The sequence below is a fragment of the Manis javanica genome, chromosome 11 (assembly GCF_040802235.1).
Source record: "Manis javanica isolate MJ-LG chromosome 11, MJ_LKY, whole genome shotgun sequence".
NCBI classification, from domain to species: domain Eukaryota; kingdom Metazoa; phylum Chordata; class Mammalia; order Pholidota; family Manidae; genus Manis; species Manis javanica.
The window spans coordinates 75,931,738-75,953,756 of NC_133166.1; the positions used below are offsets into that span (position 1 = coordinate 75,931,738).

At 40.0% G+C, this 22,019-nt stretch overlaps 1 long non-coding RNA gene across 1 annotated transcript in view; it reads left to right on the forward strand.

Annotated features, from left to right (window-relative positions):
• The first annotated feature begins 274 nt into the window (after nt 1–274).
• The window catches only part of LOC140844288 (uncharacterized), a 36,932-nt gene continuing 15,187 nt past the window's right edge, over nt 275–22,019 (forward strand). Inside the window, exon 1 of the long non-coding RNA XR_012122446.1 lies at nt 275–825. This is a non-coding gene — a long non-coding RNA (uncharacterized lncRNA). The remainder of the gene's footprint in view (nt 826–22,019) is intronic.

The following is a 22,019-nucleotide window of genomic DNA, read 5'->3' on the forward strand; positions in this document are numbered from 1 at the left end:
AATCGCCATCCTGGCGGAGTAACTGATTATTGAAGGAGGAAGGGCTGCTGTTAGGCAACGGGGCAGTTAATCTATGCTGGCTGCTACTGGTGCTCCCTGGGCAAATTTGGGAGCGACAGACAAGTCTAGCATGCCCAGCCTGAGCGTGCAGGGTGACCAGAGGCTAAGGAGTGTGGCTCAGGGTACCACCAGTACGCCATCTGTACCAGCGGAGGTGCAGGGACTGGGGGGAATCAGAATGGGTGAGGGGGTGGAGGGGCGCGTGGGGATGACAGCGGTTGCGGTGAAGACCAGCTACAGCCACAGGGGCTATCATTCCTCCCATTAACCTTGCTCTCGAAGTTTCTCCAGGAAAGAAAACCAATGAAAATCCTGGAGGCACGACTCCCAGATGGGATGAAGTTATTACACGAAATTATTGGGCCCGAGTGTGCAAGAATTGGACCAGAGTGGGTGCATCGCCAACCCCCTCCCCCACCACCAGGACCAGGCGCTCATTGTCCAGCCTCAGCCGCTGCCCCAGCGGGGCCAAAGCCCAGCTCCCGCAGGTCAGTCCAACTCTGGACGCTGGGCTCTGGAGCTGCCTGTGGGCAGCTGCGGCCTTCGCGGTGACCGCAGCGAGACCCGCCCGCTTGCGCCGGATCCTGCCCCGCCCTCCTGCCTCCAGCTCAGGTGCGCGGCCCGCAGCCCTGGTGGGCCTCCTCCAAGGCTGTTTCCCAGGGGCCCTGACCCTGACACTCTGAGACTGGATCTGTGATAGAAACTCCACAGAAACAGAACACGTGAGGTTCCCAGGATTGTTGCAGCCCAGACTGGAGCATTCAGGTGAGTGATGAACAATGGTATCTGTAGTTTATCATTTTACAAGAATGTTCTAACTTGGGCCCAAGCGCCACTATACGGGCCCATCCTCAAGCCCCCCAGCCCCTCACCCCACAACACCCCGCCTATACCGGGGGTCATTTAACACAACAGCTTTGGCCCAGCAGTTCCTTGGGGCTGCACCACAAATAAAGGCTGAAGCGAAAACAGAAAAAAAAAAAAAAAAGAAAACACTGAGAAGTGTTACCTTTCCAGGCAATCATGTAAATATCCATGATGAACTCATCTCGTGCGAAGTTACAGATTTTTATATTTAAGTGCTGATCACAAAAAAGCGACTAGTAAAATCTCTGAAAAGTGAAAGGTTCAAATTACATTTCCATCACACTTGTGTCCAATTCAATCTTTTGTGATTTTTAATAGAAATTAAATGTTTGGAAGAAAAGAGAAAAGGGCTATCATCTGGCTAACATGGTGGGCTCAACATGAACAGGTGTTTAAATTCACTGCGAGGTAAACTAGACTCAGATTCAAAACTTTACTTTTGTTCGGTGATGCATATTTCAAACTTTTGCTCTTTTTTTTTTGCTGACAGGACCTTATTTTTTTCCCCCTCTCGCTCTTTTTTTTTTTCTAGCAGGAAGGCACAATCATTCTACAATACTGCCAAATATAACAAACATCTACAGATGGGTTGGTCTGCAGCTGGAGCCTTTAACTTTGTAGTATTTATTTGAAATATCCAAGCCAGCAGAGCAGGGCTAACACACAGTGGGCACAATTCACAATGTTTTGGCTCTGGAGCAAATAGCAGTTGAACTCAGTTTTTTCAGCTAAAATGGAATTTATGCAGATGTGCTTTGCACTAAATTCATTAAACAATTACATCCTGGTGCAGTTTTCACATTTTTGTAAAGGATCTGCATAAGCACTAATTAGATCTAAAACAATGTTACTGGGCAAATTACAGCGCCGATTGTTTGCCTAGTCCGCGTTCTGCATCTGCTTTGCAATGATGATGATAATTTAGGTGCAAGCAATACAAATGCTGGTTTTTGTTACATTAAATAGAAATATTTATTTAAAACATACTATAGATTAATTGATAATGTAACCAGCTTTAAAGAGCCTCCAAATGTTTTCTCACGGACGTTTACTGGTAAAATTGAATATGTGAAAATACAGTAGCTGAAAGTTCTCACAATTACTAACTGGCATTTCCTCAGTGAGGTTTGCTATTGAAAGGCAACTTTGCATTTCATTTGGCTTCAAGTGCAAGCTGGGTTAGCTGAATTACAGCAGTGCCTTTCAGAGTGCGGCATTTGACGTAAAGGCATAAAGACTCTCCTAAACAGCTCCCAGTGTCAGCTACTCACGCTACCTCTTCCCAGGTCATTGGTTTAAAAGAATGACTTAGCTTTGGAAAAATGTTCCATGCTTAAGCATTTCAGACATTAGAGTATGTTTTCTTCCATATTCATCTACTCTGTATTTCATATATCATTAAATGTAAGAAGGCATATTCACATGTAAACATCAAATCAGTTCTGCAGAAGTGAGGACATTCAGACAGGGTTTCTATGGCAACATTGAATGTACCAACTTAATTCAAGCCCTGCTCAGCCCAGGCCCCTCCATTATCACTCTCATCCTAGACATTCTTTAACTCGCCTGACCAGGCCATGCAGTTGGGAATCCTGAATGTAACCATTCTGCTCTCACCCAGGATAACCGCTACTACAACTACCTAGCTTTATTTTATACCTGGGAAGGAGGCCAACGCGGTGAATGCGTTTGACTGCAGTTTTCCTAAAAACCACTCCTGTTATTTGACTTTACAAACGGTTACTTTGATTGTTCAATGGAGCCAGCCGCAGAAGAGCAAGCTCAGGCACAAGAAAGATGGGAGGCAAAATTAAACTCCAAGTTTAATCAATGCCAAAGTCCAAGTTTAGAAATACCTCCTCTCTAAAGCAGGAACACTAATATTAATGCCAAGCACAACAGTTATTAGTGGTGCTCTTAGAATTTAGCATCCAGGTTCCTCCACTTTACCGGATTGCTTCCCTAACCTTTATATGTGCCTTTCCAGTTCATTCTGAGTTTTTGCTAAGTAAGAGGGATAGTAACTGAAGGGTGAGAATCCCTTCTGCAGACCTAGTTGGTAAGCCTGAAAAATGCTGTGCTTGTTCAATGTGAAATCACATCCTCCTTGAAGGAAAACATAATTTAGCTTTGGGTTGTTGAAAGATAAAATGTCCTTATGACTGTGTAAAAAATGGTAAAGTGAACTTTGTAACTAAATTTTATTTTTGAACATTCAGAAAAAGAGAATTTGTATTTCCTAACTTGAACCGCAAATTCTTGTAGTTTTACCTTGGGTATATATTATTTGGCTCTATATTTTATTTTGTGTTTTATTATAAGGGGGAAATAATGAGGGTTTAATTTTTGTCAAATTAAAAATAATTTAAGTTATTTCTCAAATTTCCAAAAGTTGCTTTTGGGCTAGTAGCAAATGGAGAAAACTTTAGCCAAAATGCTGAAATTTTCTAATGTTATGAACAATTGGAAAAGAGTTATTATGACAACTTTCCAGTTATAACAGTGTTAATTGCTTCTATAGCTAACAAAATGTACAGTAATCTATGCAACTTTTGAAGACAAAATTAAATTAAACAACAGAGCTTTTGGTAAAACTGATTTAATTCAATTGTCTTACCTTTTAGCCAAAGGGAATTCCATTTATAGTTGGTTAGCGTAAATGATACCACTATCCTTACCACCTTAACTGTCCATCTAAGTCCCTGGAGTGCAGCCATCTATGGCCCTATGGGGCCTAAGATAATTCTTAGTTTCATTTTCTCTTTCTTTCCTGGCCTTCTTCCTTCTACCATTCAGCAGGAAGTTCTGGGTTTTTTCTCCACCATTATAGATCCAGAAATGAATGAGCCCAAGGCTCTGCCTTCATGGAATTCACGGTGTGGTGGGTAAGAGTCACACGTCTTTATCCAATACAGCACACACTCATCCTTCCTGACTATCTGAGACTGTGTATTGGGAAAATCCCAGAGGTTGGGTATCACCATAGTCATATCAGCCATAGTCATTGTGAAGTAACCTTAACTATCTGTGGGACTAAACTGAATTGTACCAGTCAGAACATATTATCCAATATAATATGAAATATTATTACTTATCTGATATAATATTACATATCTAAACTGACCCACTAATGCCCATCCAGGAAAAATAATTGTAATTCAGGATGTTGAACGTTTCCACTGGCACCTGGAATGTGTCTTCATCCAACAGTGTCTTCCTATATGGCTGGCAATTTCTACTGCCAGCATTAACATTTCCTCTTAAATGAGTCATCTTTAGGAACCTTATTTCTTTAGCCAGTTTCACTTTATATTAACCATATTAATTTGAAATCCTCAGGACTCTCAAGTACTTCTGGTAGAATTTTCCCATAGTCTAGACTGTGCCTCTTCAAGGGCAGGGGCTAATTCTCTACTTGCAGTAATGTCATCTTTGAATCTCAGACAGCAAGAGCTCTTTACCCTGTATATAAGAGAATTTTACATTATATTTCCATATCAAAAAGGCCGATGCTATAGGAAAAGGATATAGGCTAAATTTTAGGCTCTAAAGTGGTAAGTGAGTTTTTGTTTAACCTGAAAGAAATTGATTTATTTAATAAAACCAGTTCTATTCATTGTTCTGCAAGAGAAGGGAGGAAATATTGTGATGGACAAGTAGTCAGGACCCCACAGATAGCTAAGACAATGCTGGGTCTGGTATCTAAGGACTGGTGGCCTCACAAAGTGCTAGACAAAACTTAAAGCATGGAAGTGTGCCTGAGAGGTGCCACACATTTTACCTGAAATTTATCCTACTCCTTAGCTCCAGTTCTTCCAGTAAAACACTCAATAAAATACACGTTAAGAGGAAGTTTGGTACCAGGCTAGGTTGTCCTTCTCTACAGATGAGATTCTGGCTGGCTCAACAACATTAAGTACCTACTATATGCCAAACATGCGCTTTGCTTCAAGGACATAAACAGGCAACCAGAGATGCAGTCCCTTTTTATTTCCAAACTCTGCTCAGTGGGGACCATATTTGTCATTCCTCCTTACACCCTTAAAGTATAAAACTTTACTGGCACATGGTAAGTGTTTTCTACTTGGTGGGGACAGACACCTAAACAGACAGTTTCAATATAAAAGGGTAGGTAAGGAAGCAATGAAAGTCCATGGGAGAGGCCCCTAGCCCAATCTCTTTGAGTCCTAAAGGCTCAGTGCATGTTAACTGGGCCAAGACAGTGGCGAGCAAGTTGTGGAAATATAAACAACATGGTGTTTGGAAAAATGACAAGTTCTGTGGTGTTAATAAAGCTGAGAGTTCAAGGTGGATTGCTGAGAGAGAAAACTTGAGTGGTAAATACAGACCAGATTCTGCCCATTGGGCCATACTGAGGACCTTGGGTTTCACTCTGCAGACAATGAGAAGTGATTTGATGAGTTGTAAACACAGATCATGCTTACGTAGGATATCTCACCCTCTAGTAGTAACAATAGTTAATATGTATTTATTGCTTACCATTGGCTAGATGCACATCTAAGTGCTTTGCATGCCTTTTCTCATTTTGCAGAAGAGAAAACCTCAGCACAGAGAGATTGAGTAACTTGCCCCAGGTCACACTTGTAAGTGCAGCGTTTAGACTCAACATGAATCTTAGTCACTGCAGTGGAGGCAGAGAGAGTCTGCAGAATTTCACAGAGAATCATAACTTCATGGTTTTTCACTTTTCTTTTTTTCGTAAAAACTAACACTAGGTTTTCAAAATCACGATTTTCTGGAACATATAACTCTAGAACTAATATCTGAATTCAGCAAAGTTGCAGTATACAAAATTAATACACAGATATCTCTTGCATTCCTATATACTAACAATGAACTAGAAGAAAGAGAAATCAGGAAAGCAATTCAATTCACAATTGCATCAAAAAGAATAAAATACCTAGGAATAAACTGAACCAAGGGAGTGAAAGATGTATACTGTGAAAACTATGAGACACTCATGAGAGAAATTAAAGGAGACACCAATAAATGGAAATGCATCCTGTGCTCATGGATAGGAAGATATTGTCCAAATGGCCATCCTGCCTAAAGCAATCTACAGATTCAATGCAACCTATCAAAATACCAACGACATTCTTCAACAAACTAAAACAAATAGTTCTAAAGTTCATGTGGAACCACAAAAGACTCTGAATAGCCAATGCAATCCTGAGAAGAAAGAATAAAGCTGGGGGGATTACATTCCCCAACTTCAAGCTCTACTACAAAGCCACAGTGATCAAGACAATTTGGTACTGGCAGAAAACAGACCCATAGATCAATGGAACCAAATAGGGAGCCCTGATATAAACCCAAACATATATGACCAGTTAATATATGATAAAGGAGCCATGAATATACAATGGGAAAATGACAGCCTCTTCAACAACTGATGTTGGCAAAACTGGACAGCTACATGTAAGAGACTGAATTACTGTCTAACTCCATACACAAAAGTAAACTTGAAATAGATCAAAGACCTGAATATAAGTTATAAAACCATAAAACTCTTAGAAGAAAACACAAGTAACAATCTCTTGAATATAAACATGAGCAACTTTTTCCTGAACACATATCGTCGGACAAGGGAAGCAAAAGCAAAAATGAACAAATGAAACTACATTAAACTAAAAAGCTTCTATACAGCAAAGGACACCATCAGTAGAACAAAAAGGCATCCTATAGTATGGGAGAATATATTTGTAAATGACATATCCAACAAGGGGTTAACATCCAAAATATATAAAGAGCTTACATACCTCAACACCCAAAAAACAAGTAACTTGATTAAAAAACGGGCAGAGGATATGAACAGACAGTTGTCCAAAGAAGAAATTCAGATGGCCAACAGGCATATGCAAAGATGCTCCACATTGCTAATTATCAGTGATATGCAAATTAAAACCATAATGAGATATCACCTCCTACCAGTTAAGATGACCAACATTGAAAAGACAAGGAACCACAGATGCTGGTGAGGATGTGGAGAAAAGGGGAACCCTCGTACATTGCTGGTGGGAATGTAAATTAGTTCAACCATTGTGGAAAGCAATATGGAGGTTCCTAAAAAAAAAACTAAAAATAGAAATATCACTTGACCCAGGAATTCCACTCCTAGGAATTTACCCAAAGAAAACAAGTTCTCAGATTCAGAAAGACATATGCATCCGTATGTTTATTGCAGCACTATTTACAATAGCCAAGATAAGGAAGCAACTGAAGTGTCTGTCAGGAGATGAATGGATAAAGAAGGAGTGGTACATATGCATAGTGGAATACTATTCAGTCATAAGAAGAAAAAAAATCCTACCATTTGCAACAACATGGATGAAGCTAGAGAGTATTATGCTCAGTGAAATAAGCCAGGTGGAGAAAGACAAGTACCAAATGATTTCACTCATTTGTAGAGTATAACAATGAAACAAAACTGAAGAACAAAACTGAAGAAACAAAATAGCAGCAGACTCACAGACTCCAAGAAGGGACTAGTGGTTACCAAAGTTAAGGGGGTTGGGAGGATGGGTGTGGATGGAGGGAGAAAGGGATTAAGGAACATTATGATTAGAACACATAATGTAGGGGCGTCATGGGGAAGATAGTATAGCACAGAGAAGACAAGTATTGACTCTATAGCATCTTACTATGCTGATGGACAGTGAGTTTGATGAGGTGTGTGTTGGGGGAGTTGATAATATGGGTGAATGTAATAACCACAATGTTGCTCATGTGAAACCTTTGTAAAATTGTATATCAATGATACCTTAATAAAAAACAATAAGTAAACTCTTTGGAGAAATATTCATGACCTTGGATTTGGCAATGGATTCTTTGATATGACAGCAAAAGCACAAGCAACAAAATTAAAAAATAGGTAAGCTGGACTTTATCAAAATGAAAAACTTTTATGCATCAAGGGACACCATCAAGAACATGAAAAACAACCCACAGAATGGAAGAAAAATATATGAAAATCATACATCTGGTAAGGGATTTTTCTCTAGAATATATAAATAACTTGTTCAAGTGAATAATAATAAAAAGGCAAATAACTCAGTTTTATAATGGGCCAAAGATCTGAACAGACATTTCTCCAAGGAACTTACGCAAATGGCCAGTGGCCAGTAAGCACATGAAAAGATGCTCACCATCATTAGTCATCAGGGAAATGCAAATCATAACCATGAGATTCCACTTCACACCAAATAGGATAGCTAGAATAAAAAAGATAAGAACAAGTTTTGGAAAAGATGTGGAAAAATCAGAACCCTCATATTTCTAGTGGGAATATAAAATGGTGCAGCTGCTTTGGAAATCAGTTCTTCATGTGGTTAAACATGGAGTTACCATATGATTCAGCAATTCCACTCCTAGGTATATATCCAAGAGAAATGAAAACATTTGACCACACAAAAATCTGTATATGAATGTAGTAACCTTATTCATAACATCCCAAAGGTGGATGTATATCAGCAGACAAGTAGATAAACAAAATGTGGAGTATTCATCTGGAATTTTATTTGGCCATAAAAAATGAAGCATTGATACATGCTGCAACATAGATGAACCTTGAAAACATTATTCTAAGTGCAAGCATCCAGTTATAAAAGGCCATATGCTATATGATCCCATTCGTATGAAGGTCCAGAATAGTAAAGTCAACAGAAGCAGAAACCTAGGTTAGTGGTTGCTTAGGGCTGGGTGTGGGGAATGGGGGATAAGGGGTGATAACTAAAGGATACACATATTCTTTTAATTTTTTAAATTATATTATTGACATACAATATCCTATTAACTTCAGGATAACATAATAGTAATTCATTATTTTTATATATTGTGAAATGATCCCTACCATCATGATGATCCCCTAGCCATCAAAAGTCTAGTTACCATCTGTCATCCTACAAAGTTATTACAATATTATTGACTATATTCCCTATGCTGCACATTACATCCCTATGACTTCATTAATTGATTAATTAAACTGAAGTGTAGTTGACATACATTATTATATTAATTTCAGGTGTACAGCATAGTGATTCAATATTTATACACATACAAAATGATCACCATGATAAATCTAGCTACCATCTGTCACCATACAAAGCTGTTACAATATTATTAACTATATTCCTTATGCTGTACATTGTATCCATGTGTCTTATTTATTTTATAACTGGAAGTTTGTACCTTTTAATCCCCTTCCCCTATTTTACCCATTCCCCATCACCCTCCTCCCTTTTTGGCAACAACCAGATTGTTTTATTAGTCTATTTCTATTTTGCACTGTGTTTTTTTTAGATTCCAAATATGAATGAGCTCATAAGGTATTTGGTTTTCTCTGTCTGACTTAACTTTATTTAGCATCATACCCTATAGGTCTATCCATATTGTCACAAATGGCAAGATTTCATTATTTTTATGGCTAAGTAACAATCCATTGTATTATACCACATCTTCTTTATCCATTCATCTACTGATGGACACTTAGGTTGCTTCCTTATCTTGGCTATTATAAATAATGCTGTAGTGAAAATAGGGGAGCATATATCTCTTTGAATTTGTGTTTTTGTTTTCTTCAGACAAACACCCAGCAGTGGAATTGCTGGATCATATGGTATTTCTATTTTTAATTTTTTGAGGAACCACCACACTTTTTCCACAGTGGCTGCACAAGTTTATATTCCCACCAACAGTGTATGAGGGTTCCCTTTTCTCCTTGCCAACACTAGTTATTTTTAGTCTTTTTTAGAATAGCAATCTGACAGGTGTGAGGTAATATCTCACTGTGGCTTTTCATGTTCCTCTTGGTCATCTGTTATGTCTTCTTTGGAAAAATGGGTATTCAAGTCCTCTGCCCATTTCTTAATCAGGTTTTATTTATTTGGATATTAAGTTCTGTAAATTCTTTATATATTTTGGATATTAACCTCTTATCAGATGTACAATTTCCAAGTGTCTTCTCCCATTCAGTAGCTTGCCTTTTCATTTTGTTGATAGTTTCCTTTGTTGTGCAAAAGTTTTCAGTTCGATGTAGTCCCATTTGTTTATTTTAACTTTTGTTTCCCTTGCCAGAAGAGACTGATCCAAAAAATATACCTAGTTCCTTTGCTATAAAGTTGGATTGTTTACTTGGGATTTTTCTTGTTTCTTGAAGTAGGGTTGTATCACTTTGAGCCTCTCTCTAAGACCTGCTTTTGCTGTGTCCCATAGATTTTGGAAAGTTGGGTTTCCATTTTCATTTGTCTTCTTTGATTTCTTTGTTGACCTTTTGGTTGTTTAGTAGCATGTTGTTTAATTTCAACATGTTTGTGTTTTTCCAGTTTTATTCTTATAACTGACTTAGTTTCATACTGTTGTGGTCAGAAAAGATGAAAAGATGCTTGATATGATTTCAATCTTGAATTTATTGAGACCAGTTTGTTCCATGTACACTTGAAAAGAATGTGTGTTCTGCTGCTTTTGGGTGAAATGTTCTGTATGTATCTGTCTATTAAGTCCATCTGGTCTAATAGATTATTTCAAGCCACTGTTTCCTTATTGATTTTCCATCTGGATGATCTATCATTGAAGTAAGTGGGGTATATGTCCCCTACTATTATTGTATTACTGTCAATTTATTCCTTTATATCTGTTAAAATTTGTTTTATATATTTAAGTGCTCCTACATTGGGTACATAAATATTTATGAATGTTATATCCTCTTGTTGGATTAATTGCCTTATCATGAATTAATTCCCTTCTTTGTGTCTTGTTACACTCTTTGTTTTAAAGTCTATTTATCTGAGTATTGCTACTCCAGCATTCTTTTCATTCCATTTGTGTGGAAAAAGTCTCTTTGTGTCTTTAGGTCTGAAGAGAGTCTCTTGTAGGCAGCATATAGATGGGTCCTGGTTTTGTTTTTGTTTTCTTATCCATTCCACCATCACATTTCTTTTGAATGGAACATTTACTCCATTTACATATTTAAAATAATTATTGATAGGTATGTACTTATTGCCATCTTGTTAATGTTTTTTTGGTTGTTTTTGTAGTTCTCTGTTCCTTTCTTCTTCTCTTGCTCTCTTGCCTTGTGATTTGATGACTTTCTTTAGTGTTATACTTGGATTCCTTTTTCTTTATTTTTTGTATATCTTTATAGGATTTTTGTTTGTGGTTACTATGAGGTTCATATATAACACCCTATATATAAAACAGTATACAAAGTTGATGTTCACTTAAGTTTGAATACATTCTAAAAGCAGCATTTTAATTCCCCTTCCACAAATTATGTATATGATGTCATATTTTACATCTTTTTATTTTTTGTATCCCTTAACTGCTTATTGTAGATATAGTTGAGTTTACATTTGTCTTTTAATTCTTTAGCTTTTTAAGTGGATGATCTACTGTCTTTGCTATATATTTGCCTTTATCAATGAGAACTTTTCTTTCAGATATTTTCTCATCTAGTTGTGGCCCTTTCTTTTCCACTTAGATAAGATCCCAGGAGGCCAGTTTCATGGTGATGAGCTCCTTTAGTTTTTGCTTGTCTGGGAAACTCTTTACTCTGCCTTCAAATCTGAATGATAATCTTGCTGGATAGAATAATCTGATTTGTAAATTTTATCCTTTTCAGCACTTAATATATATCCTGCCACTCCCTTCTGGACTGCAACATTTCTGCTGAAAGGTCAGCTGATAGCATACAAGTTTTCCCTTGTCTGTGATGAATTGTTTTCTACTTGCTGCCTTTAAGATTTTCTCTTTATCTTTAACTTTTTGCCATTTTAATAATAATTTGCCTTTGTGTGGATGTTTAGGTTCATCTTATATGGAAATCTCTGTGCTTCCTAGACCTGGATATTTGTTTCCTTTCCTCGGTTATTTGGTTAAGGAAGTTTTCAGCTATTATTTCTTCATGTAAGTTTTCCACTGCTTTCTTTCTCTCTTCTCCTTGTGGGACCCCTATAATGTGAATGTGAGTATGCTTGATGTTGCCCCAGATGTTCTTAAACTATTCTCATTTTTTAAAATTCTTTATTCTTTTTGATGTTCCAATGGGAGTAATTTCACTGATCTGTTCTTCTGTATCATCTAATTTACTATTGATTCCCTCTAGTGTATTTTTCATTTCAGTTATTGTATTCTTCGGCTCTGATTGGTTCTTTCTTATATTTTCTCTTTGCTGAAGTTCTTACTGCATTCCTCCACTCTTTGTCCATTTTGGCGAGCATCTTTATGATCATTACTTTGAATTCTTTGTCAGGTAAATTACTTATCTGTGTTTCATTAGGGTTTTTTTTTCTGGGGTTTTACCTTATTCTTTTGTTTGGACCATATTCCTCTGTCACCACATTTTTTGTTTTTTTTTTTTTTACTTTTTACTTTCTTTTTTTGTTTCTATGAATTAAGTGGAACAGCTACTTCTCCAAGTCTTGAAGGTCGCAGCATCCCGTGTGTAGATTGCATGTGCCTGGATGCTTTGGCAGGCCAGCTGGAGTAGGCATAGGCCCAGGAGAGGGTCCCAGTGCATGCTGCTTCGGGACCACCTTAGTGAGTCAGCTGAAGTTGGTGTGTACTTGGTCTGAAAGGATTCCACGGTATGCTGTGCCAGAGCCACCTAGTGGGATGGCTGGAGTGGGTGTGGGCCAGGGGATCCTGAGGCATTTTATACCAGGGCCACCCCAGTGGGATGACTGGAACTGAAATAGGTACAGTCCTGGGGGTCCAGGGTGTGGCAGGCTGTACCAAGGTCACTGTGTGGGTCTGGTATGGGCCAGGGGTACAGGGCATGCTGGGGTGGCCCCAGCAGGCTTGGTAGAGCACCTGGACCCTGATCCTGCCTATGCTACCAAAATGGAGCAGGAGTATAAACAATGGTGCTCACCTGTGCCTCTGACCTGAGAGCATTCCAGCAGTTCCCCACCCATTTGACAGTCACTGTAGGGTTAGTAAATAGATTTCCTTCATTTATAGTCAAATTTTCTTTAAAATGCTGTTCTTTTGCTATGCCCCAGGGTGGGTGAGCCTGTGCAGGGTGTCTCAGCGATATCCCTCCCTACCTCAGGTTGCCTTATTGGAGTGTGACTCCTATTATTACTGTGTCTCCATCTCTCCTACCTTCTCTATGTGGCCCATTTATTGTTTGTTGTGTAGAAGGAGTTCAATTGGCGCTCAGTGTTTCTTCAGGAGCAATTGCTGAGCAGGTGGGTGTAGACTTGGTGTGTGTGGGAGGAGGTGAGTTCAGGGTCTTCTCTGCTGATATCTTGGACCACTTCCCTCAAAGTTTCTTTCTTGAGGTGAAAAAATGTCCTAAAGTTAACTGTGATGGTTGCACATATCTGCGAACATACTAAACATTTTTGAGTTGTACACTTTAAATGGGTGAATTTATGGTAAGTGAATGATATCTCAATAAAACTTTTTTTAAGGAACTTTAATGTTTTCTTAAAGGGTTCATATTCCAAAGATCTCATGATATAGCAAAGTTTAATTTCCTTCAAATGGATGAGTTAGATTCAGAAGATGTTTGTCTTATCAAGATCCACCAAAATGAAGGGTCATGTGTGGGACTCAGATTACTTGGATATAAATCCCAGCTTTACAAGCTTTGTAACATTGGACAAGATGCTTAGCCTCTCTGTAAGCATCTTTCTTCTCAGCTGTCAAGTGGAAACAATAATAGTAAAAACAATAATAGTTGTTTTACTACTATGAAGTAGAATAGTATCTACTTCATAAGATTGTTGTGAGGCCTCAACTAGGGCACAGTTGCAGAGCACTCAGCACGATGCCTGGCCTCCAGCAGGTGCTCAGTGCACACTGGTCATTATTATTAATAATAACTGATGTTAGTTATAATTGCAAATATAGCGTGAACCAGTCTCTTCAGATTCCAACAAAACAAATAGCTAGATCAGTATAAAAACCATCAAACTATGATGGTTTTTATTTGATATTGGTCACAGAGGCTAAACAATGTTTCTTCACATACACTGTGATGGCATCAGAAACAAACAAAAGTCCAGGAACTAACAAGTGATGCTGAGAATGTGGAGAAATTGGAACTCTTTTGCACTATTGATGGGAATGTAAAGTGGTATAACCACTGTGGAAAACACTATGGCAATGCCTCAAAAACTTAAAATAGAATTACTGTATTATTCAGCAGTCTCACTGCTGAGTATACACACAGAAGAATTGAAAACAGGATCTCAAACAGAGATTGACACACCCATGTTCACAGCAGGATTATTCACAGTATCCAAAAGATGGAAGCGACCTAAGTGTCCATCAACCAGTGAATGGATGAACAAAATGTGGTCACACTGAGATATCATACAGCCTTCAAAAAGAAGGAAATTCTTAACACCTGCTACAACATGAATGAACTCTGGAGACACACTGAATGCAGTAAGCCAGTCATAAAAAGATAAATATGTATGATTTTACTTTATGAAATACCTAGAGTAGTCAAATTCAGAGACACAAAGTAGAATGGTAGTTGCCAGGAGCTGGGGGAGGGGGAATGGGCAATTGTTTAATGAGTACAAAATTTTAGTTTTGCAAGATGAAGAGTTCTGATGATTGGTTGCACAACAATGTGAACGTGCTCAGCCCTACTGAACTGCTTACTTAAAGGTAGTTAAGATGATAAATTTTATGTTACAAGTATTTTACCAGAATAAAAAATAAATAAGAGGGGTTGTTAACTACATTATTAACTCAATATCTGAGAGATGGTGCAGGGTCATGGTGAAGAACAGGCTTTGGACTCCCACAGACCTAGGTCTGTATCTTGGCTCCCTTGCATATTAACTGGGGGACCCTGGGAAAGTTCCTCCACACCCCGTTTCTCTAGGATGGAAACTCTCTAAGGTTAGGAGTGATCTCTTTGTCCAACCATGAGACAGTAACTAAAGAAGAGAGTGCAAGTGCTATATGCTGGCTTGTTTTTTCTATTAATGTTAATTCAAAATAATATATGTTAGGCATACATGAGCCTGATGACCATACATGAGGATCACCAGATAAAATACAGGACCCCCAGTTAAATATGAATTTAACCTAAACAGTGAAAAATCTTTTGTAATAATTCTTTAGTATAAGGATGTCCTAAGTAGTGTATTGTTTCCCTGGCAACATTTGGGATACACTTAACAGTAAAAAGCTATTTTTTTTAAATCTGAAATTCAAATGAAACTGATTGTCCTGTATTTTATTTGCTAAATCTAACAGCTCTACATATAAATCATTGTTTTTATCACTCAGAGAAGTGACAAAGGTTAGCTCTACTGGGCAGGAGAAACTGTTTTTCCCAGTACCATGACAATTTGTCGTTCTCCTCCCAATTCCTGTGTTCAGCTACTATCAAAGAGGATGGTGGGCATATGGTTTGATGACTAAAATGACAACTGATGATGGGTCACATTTATTAACTTCTATTTTGCCTCTTAATTACAATTGATTTGAAACAAACAAAAAATATGAATGGGTTAGCTGCTTTCCTGCTTCGTTGTCTTTTCCACCTTTTATTCCATTAAGCATCTGTGAAATACCTATTACTCTGTGCTGTGCCCCCCCTTCTCCTCAAAAGCAGAGTTTCATCTGTGAAGGTTGTGGCCCTGAACCACTCTATAGAAGACCTGCTTTGATAAAAAATTCATAATAGTTAAGGCATCCATCTAGCAAAACTTTAATTAGGGCATTCTCCTTCGTCTTGGAGAGTCTGTGATGTGTAATGTGATGTAAATACTGTTGGCCCTCTTTGCACTCACCAGACAGTTTCCTGCTGGGGACAGTGCTGTGTCATTAAAATGCGATCCGCTGAGAGAGACAATAGGCACATTCACTGAATAGGAACACCAAGGCCACGACAAATATTTTCAGGCCTTATCTCAGGACGTCCATGTAATATATGCTTGTGGGTTGGTTCAGTTTGCTAGACAGGACCCTTGTGCTTCCCGTTAAAGTTTGTGTCTTATCTCTACCAACAATGGGATGTGAGAATCAGGGGCCACATCTCAGATTAGGTTCTGCTGGCCCTGTTCTGGGACTGGAATGTGTGCTACAGACTGAATGTTTGTGAACTCCCAAAATTCTTATGTGGAAACCTAATCCCCAGTGTGATGATTTTGGAGGTGGGCCTTTCATAGGCACTTAGATCATGCAGGTAGAGTCCTGACATGAGGATACAGTTTGTGAACCATTAAGTGGATTCTCACCAGACACCAAATCTGCTTGTGCCATGATCTTGGACATCCCCCCTCCAGAACTGTGAAAAATACATGTCTGTCGTTTAAGCCTCCCAGGCTATGATGTTTTTTTTGTAGCAGCTCAAATGGACAAAGATAGCACATCCCTACACCTCACCTCACAGAACTTCTGTTCCTGCAGCCGGACAGCTGGAGCTAACCCGCTTGCTCGTGAGCGGATGAGAAGGCTGCCACAAAGCGGCTTGGAGGACGAGGCCAGCCCTGAGCATGTGGAGGAAGGACACTGCTGATGAAAGCCTCTTTCCATCCTCTGGAATCCAGCCCCTTAAGGTTGAGGAGGTTCAGGATTGGGTATCCGACTTTGCTCTTGTCCACCGGCTCCTGCCTGCCCCCAGATCCCTCTCCCTGCCTTCCTGTGGCATCACCAAGCCCTCATCCACACACATGGAACTTCCTGAACATGGTTTTCCTCGGCCAACTCAGCTGTGTGGAGGGCCAGTGGGGGACTGTCACGGAAGCTGCCCCCCAGTGCAAGGAACCCAAGAGACCAGGGGCCTAACTTAATATTCAGCTTACTAAAATTTCACATTTAAGAGCCCAGTTACCAAAATATATATAATAAGAGGAAACACCTTTGATTCATTTTCAAGTGACTCAAATTAAAAAGAAAAAATCCCCTTCAACCACTAGTGCCATTTACATGAACTATTAACTTCCCTTAAACCGCAGTGATGAATGTAGCACACTTAACTTTCTTTCAAATGCCTGATCTGGCAAGTTAATGACTCTGACAAGCAAAGCCTCCCCATATTAAAGTTTGCTAAATTTGGTAAATTGGGAGTTATAAATATAGTGGCTCTTAAGTTCTACCAGACATTTGAATCGTGTTTACAAACTTAGTAAAATTACCTAGTAACCTTCAACTTCTGATGATAAATCTTGAGATTACTTTTTAAAATCTGTAGTCAGCAGGGCATGGAGATGGGCAGCATGTGGGCTGTCTGGGTTAATAGAGACAAAGGCCTCAGAGGAGCTGGAGTATGTGCAGGGTGAGAGAGAGGCAGGCTGGGGAGGGGAACTCTAGCAGACAGCCAAGGATGCAGGCTGATGGATCAAAGGCTCAGCAGCCCCTGACTTTGGAGGCCCTGCATAGGCTAATGACAGGCCCAGAGGGGTCATGAGCTCACTGTGCTCACCGTGTGTTCCAGAGTCTTATTGTGTGTCTGTGATAAATCCTTAACCTTGGGACATAAGTTTCCCTGTCTGCCAGATCATGCTGCTGATGATCATTTCTATTGAAAAAAGGAAAAAAAGAAATTGCTATTGAATGCCCAACTTATTCTAAGGAAAGTGGCTCTCTTAAGATAGCAGTTGATTAAGGAGAAATAGGTTACTGATACAAGAACAGAAACTGGGGAAGGGCTTCATATGATCAAGAGGGATTCAGAATTTCCTGGGACTATTCATGAGGAGTGGGCAGGAAGAGAGGTAGTGTGTAGGAAGGCCAGGCTAGCCCTGGTTGGCACAGGGTGGCAGTGACAGACACGTGAGCCACTGAGCACTTGAAATGTGGCCAAGTCAGAATTAAGGTGTGCTGAGAGTAATAGGCACATGTGTTGGAAGAGTTTAAGAAAAAGAATGCAAAAGATCTCACTAATACTTCTAAATATTGATTATGTGTTGAAATTCTAATATTCCCCAAAATAATATTGGGTTAAATAAAATATGTGAAAACTAATAAATAACTTCTTAAATGAGGCCACTGGAAAATACTGAGGTGTGTATATGGCTTTTTCTGTTGGATGGTGCTGTTAGTCAGTGGTAAGATGAGGAGGACCAGCTAAATATGCCCCTACAATACGGTGGATGGTTTTATTTTTAATGCACAGTGGTGCCTAATGATCAATTGAACGTGTTTGAGTTGCAGCAGTGTTAAAACCCTTCTGGACTCCCTCCAGATCTTTGCAGAAGTACTATATACTTAACTTGCTCTATGCTGAGTGTGTTTTCTGTGAATGGAAATTAAGTTTCATGGTGGGGCACTGGTACAGGGAGAGACAGCTCATGTAGGAAGAGGGTATTATGAGGAAGACAGGCCTCCCAGAAATTCGTAGATGCCTGGGGAGGGAAGGGGTTGGACCTCTACGGGCTGTGGATTTGGGGCTCAGAGTCTTAATCATCTAGTTTCAAGAGGTAGCAGTGCCCCTGGGGTTGTCTGGGTTACATCGTTTTGTAGGGATTGTGAGTTTGTAAGTGACAAACTTAGAGGCCATCTAGTCCAACCTCTAAAAATGATAAGTGATGACTGCATGCAAATCCCTCTGATGAGCAAGAAGAATAGGCTGTGTATCACTTTACCTACTTGGTTGCCTTCTGGGATGTTTGTAGTCAACGCGGTGGATGAGATGGAACACATTAGTTATCACTTGCAAACCCAAACATGGTTTGTAGGCAGTGGAGCCTTTCTGCTGGGGCTCTGTGTGGTCCGTGCCAAGCTGACGCTCTCTTTACACTCTTCCTGGGAATGGCCCTCTCACTCTCTGGGGCTAAGTCCCAGCCCAGGGCTTCCTGAGGAGGAATTACATTACTGTTGCTGAGCCCCTCAGGCTTGATCAGCCGAGCCTTCTGTCCTGGGCTTCATGCAGCCACCCTTTGTAAATCTTTACAGCAGACCTCCTGGCAGCAGTCCCTGGGATAAATGACTTCCACAATGATTATAAAATTTTGAAAAGACTCCTCTCTTGCTGGAGGCTCCATTCTTTTTCCCACCTTCTGGCCTGGAGGAGGTAAGAGAAAAGATTCCATGGAGCTCACATCTCAACACTGGAGACAGCACAGAGCTGTCAATGACCTCCCCATTTGCAAATGAAAGCATTGCACATTGGGTGTTTATCCATAATCCCTATGTGAAATCCTCTGAACCAGATGGGACTTGGCCCTCAGGATTTTTCAGATTTTTGGGAAAGTAACATGGCACCTAACATCCCGGTGAGGTCTGGGGAAGCACCAAAACAGAGGCAGTATTTTGCCCTTAGTGAAATGTATCAAGAGTCACACTAAAAGAGAGAGATTAAAGGGCCTCACCTTCATTCAGGATGAGTTTTGATGCCTTTGTTCAGGATGAGTTTGCTCTTCACTTACAAAAAAACAACCAACCAACCAACCTTTGGTGTCTGGCTTCTGTGATTGCATATGCGCACCTGTGCTCCCAAAGCAGGTCTTGTGGGCACTGTGCTGGGCTTGCTGGTGGGGTGTTCCCTTTCACCATCAGGGCCCCAGGAGACCATATAGCCCTAGAAAATCTTCAATCCATGTTTGGCATATTTGAAGGACTAATTCACCACTATGTAATTACCCACAGTTAGAGAGTCCTCTGAATTTGAGTTCCCCAAACTACCAGCTTCTGTACCCGTTGCTTTTGGACGTTGGCGTGGGAAAATATCTTGTCTGCATGCAACTTTGGAGTTTTGTGGAGAATCAAGGATTGGTATTTTTTCACCTTTCTATTTCACAACTAGGTTATGAATTAATTTTTATTCAACAAACACTTTAACTTTTTTATATTAAAGCAGTACTTCAAGTAGGTACAACTACAGTCTTCATTTTACAGGTAAATGAGACCCAGGAGGGTTAAGAAATTGGTCAAGATCACAACCAGTTAAGTGGCAGAGGAGGAATAAAACCCACACATCTACCTTCAGAGTAGATGCTCTGAGCCCCCTGTTACACATTGGGTGTACAGTAAATTAAAACATAATACATGAAGAACAGGGCTTACATTTTTTAAACAGGAAGTAAATGTGATTTCCTTCTTCTAGGGAGCTAAACCGTGTCCTGAAAGCGTTAACTTACCATCTGCGGTCACTTTTCTCTCACCCAAAGTAAGATTCAATATAGTTTTATATATTGAAAGAATTGGCAATTAAATATGGAGCTTGTTGCCCCAACAATTAAATATTTTAATAGGAGAATTTGAAATTAAGTAATGTTTGTAAGGATAAACTGAATTTCTAGGGCTTAGGAACAATTTACATTATAAAGAACTTCCTTACTCTTTTCTGTGCATGAATGGGCTTAAAATATGGTGATGACTATTATTGTTCTCAGTTCTATCGTTATTCCTTTGAACATACAAAGTGCTGTAAAATCACAAATTAATTATTAAGGAGAAGATTGCTCTTGAAGAGTTGTAGTGTTCATATGGAGTATGACTGTCCTATGGAAAGGAGTGTGGTTTATATGTCATCGTAATTGTGGGTGAATAAACATCTGGCCGTCAATTGAGGTGTCCTGAGCTCCCCTGCTGCTTGAGGCATGACTTAACTCAATGGATTCAGAATCCAAGGATCAGAAAATATCCTGCCAATGTTCTGGAAGAGGAGGCTCAAATATACGTTGATTAGAAGTCTACACTCGGCAAACCCCTACGTTTCTATACGTTGGTACTTCCTTTATCTTCATTTCTCACTAATAAGGCTCCACTTGGCAAATCCCAATACTGCCTCCACTGCACTGAGGATAAAGGAGATCCGGTCACCCTGAGGCTGGAATACCTGCAGGTGTCTGGGTGCCCCAGGGAGCCAGGTATGAGGCAGCAGCAGCTGTCAGAGCCCAGCATCCTGGCAAGAGTCAGTGAGGGTGCAATCCACTGAGAGATAAAGACACGGGGAGAGAGTTGGGTTTTCTACTGGGAATTTTATATGCACTGGGTGAGTCTGTGATTGATCCGTAAAGTTCCTTCCATCAATGGAAGTGATTCCTTGTCTCCTGTAGAAGTCCTAAGTGATGCAAGCATTAGTAATGGTATTGGGCAGGATAAGTATGTTATCCTGCAGTAAAGAACAGCCCCTGAGTCTCGGTAACCTACCACCACAGAGGACGACTACTCACTCAAGTCCACTGTGGGTGGCATCCATCCCCCACGTTGGAACTCAACAGTCAAGGCTGATGCTGCAGCCCTGCCCGTCATCAGGCCTTGTTGACTGTCCTGGCAAGGAGAGAGACAGCTGGAGGGCGGAGCCTGCCTCTTCTGAGTTTCGACCTGTGAGATTCAGAGTCACAGCCCATTGCACACAACTAGTCAAGTGGCTCCACCTAAGGGGAAGTGTGGCTGGCAAACCTGTTCCTGCTGTACTAGTTGAAATGAGAATCAGTATCCAAAAATGAGTATCAATGGCAAGGGCAGATAGATGTTTCAGTCCCTTTCTCTTAGGGGAAACTCTAGGAGCTGTACTTGTTGTGTGGAGGATTTGTTTACATTATGGTATGATGAAGACGATGGTGGTGACCCATCAATCAAAGTGTGGATGAAGGGGCCTAGAAGGCAGAGGCAGCGCTGTGTGTCTTGGTATCCCTCCCTCCTAAAGTGTACCTGCCGCGTGGAAAGAGTTCAACAAAGTCTTCTTGAGCAAATGAATGAAGGCGTCATCTGTTTCTGTAACTCCACAAGTCGTTGCTTATTGCTGTCCTTTCCCAACAGACCGCAGTTATACCACATCAAAAAAGGCGTTCTGCAAGCCTGAAATAACTTCTGACTTGCCATAACTCGTCTTGATGAGAACTGGAAGCATGGTCTTGCTGCTCTGGCTGCAGTTAGGCAAAATAGGAACCAAGTAAATTATGTTTCAGTATTAAATGTAATTGCTGCTATTGTTCATCCCTCACCTTAATCTCTTTCCTAGGAAGCAAATTAGTCTTCAGATGAATTTTGCACATTAGACCCCTTGGCCAGGTCTTTAGCCAAACTAATCCATTGGCCATTCTTTGAATACAAAATGCTGTGACCACCATCAGCATTTATGCTTGTAGTTGTTTTTCTTGTAATAGTAATGGGCCTGTGTTAACCACACGTTGTCTCTCATCTAGTTTCCTGTGTGG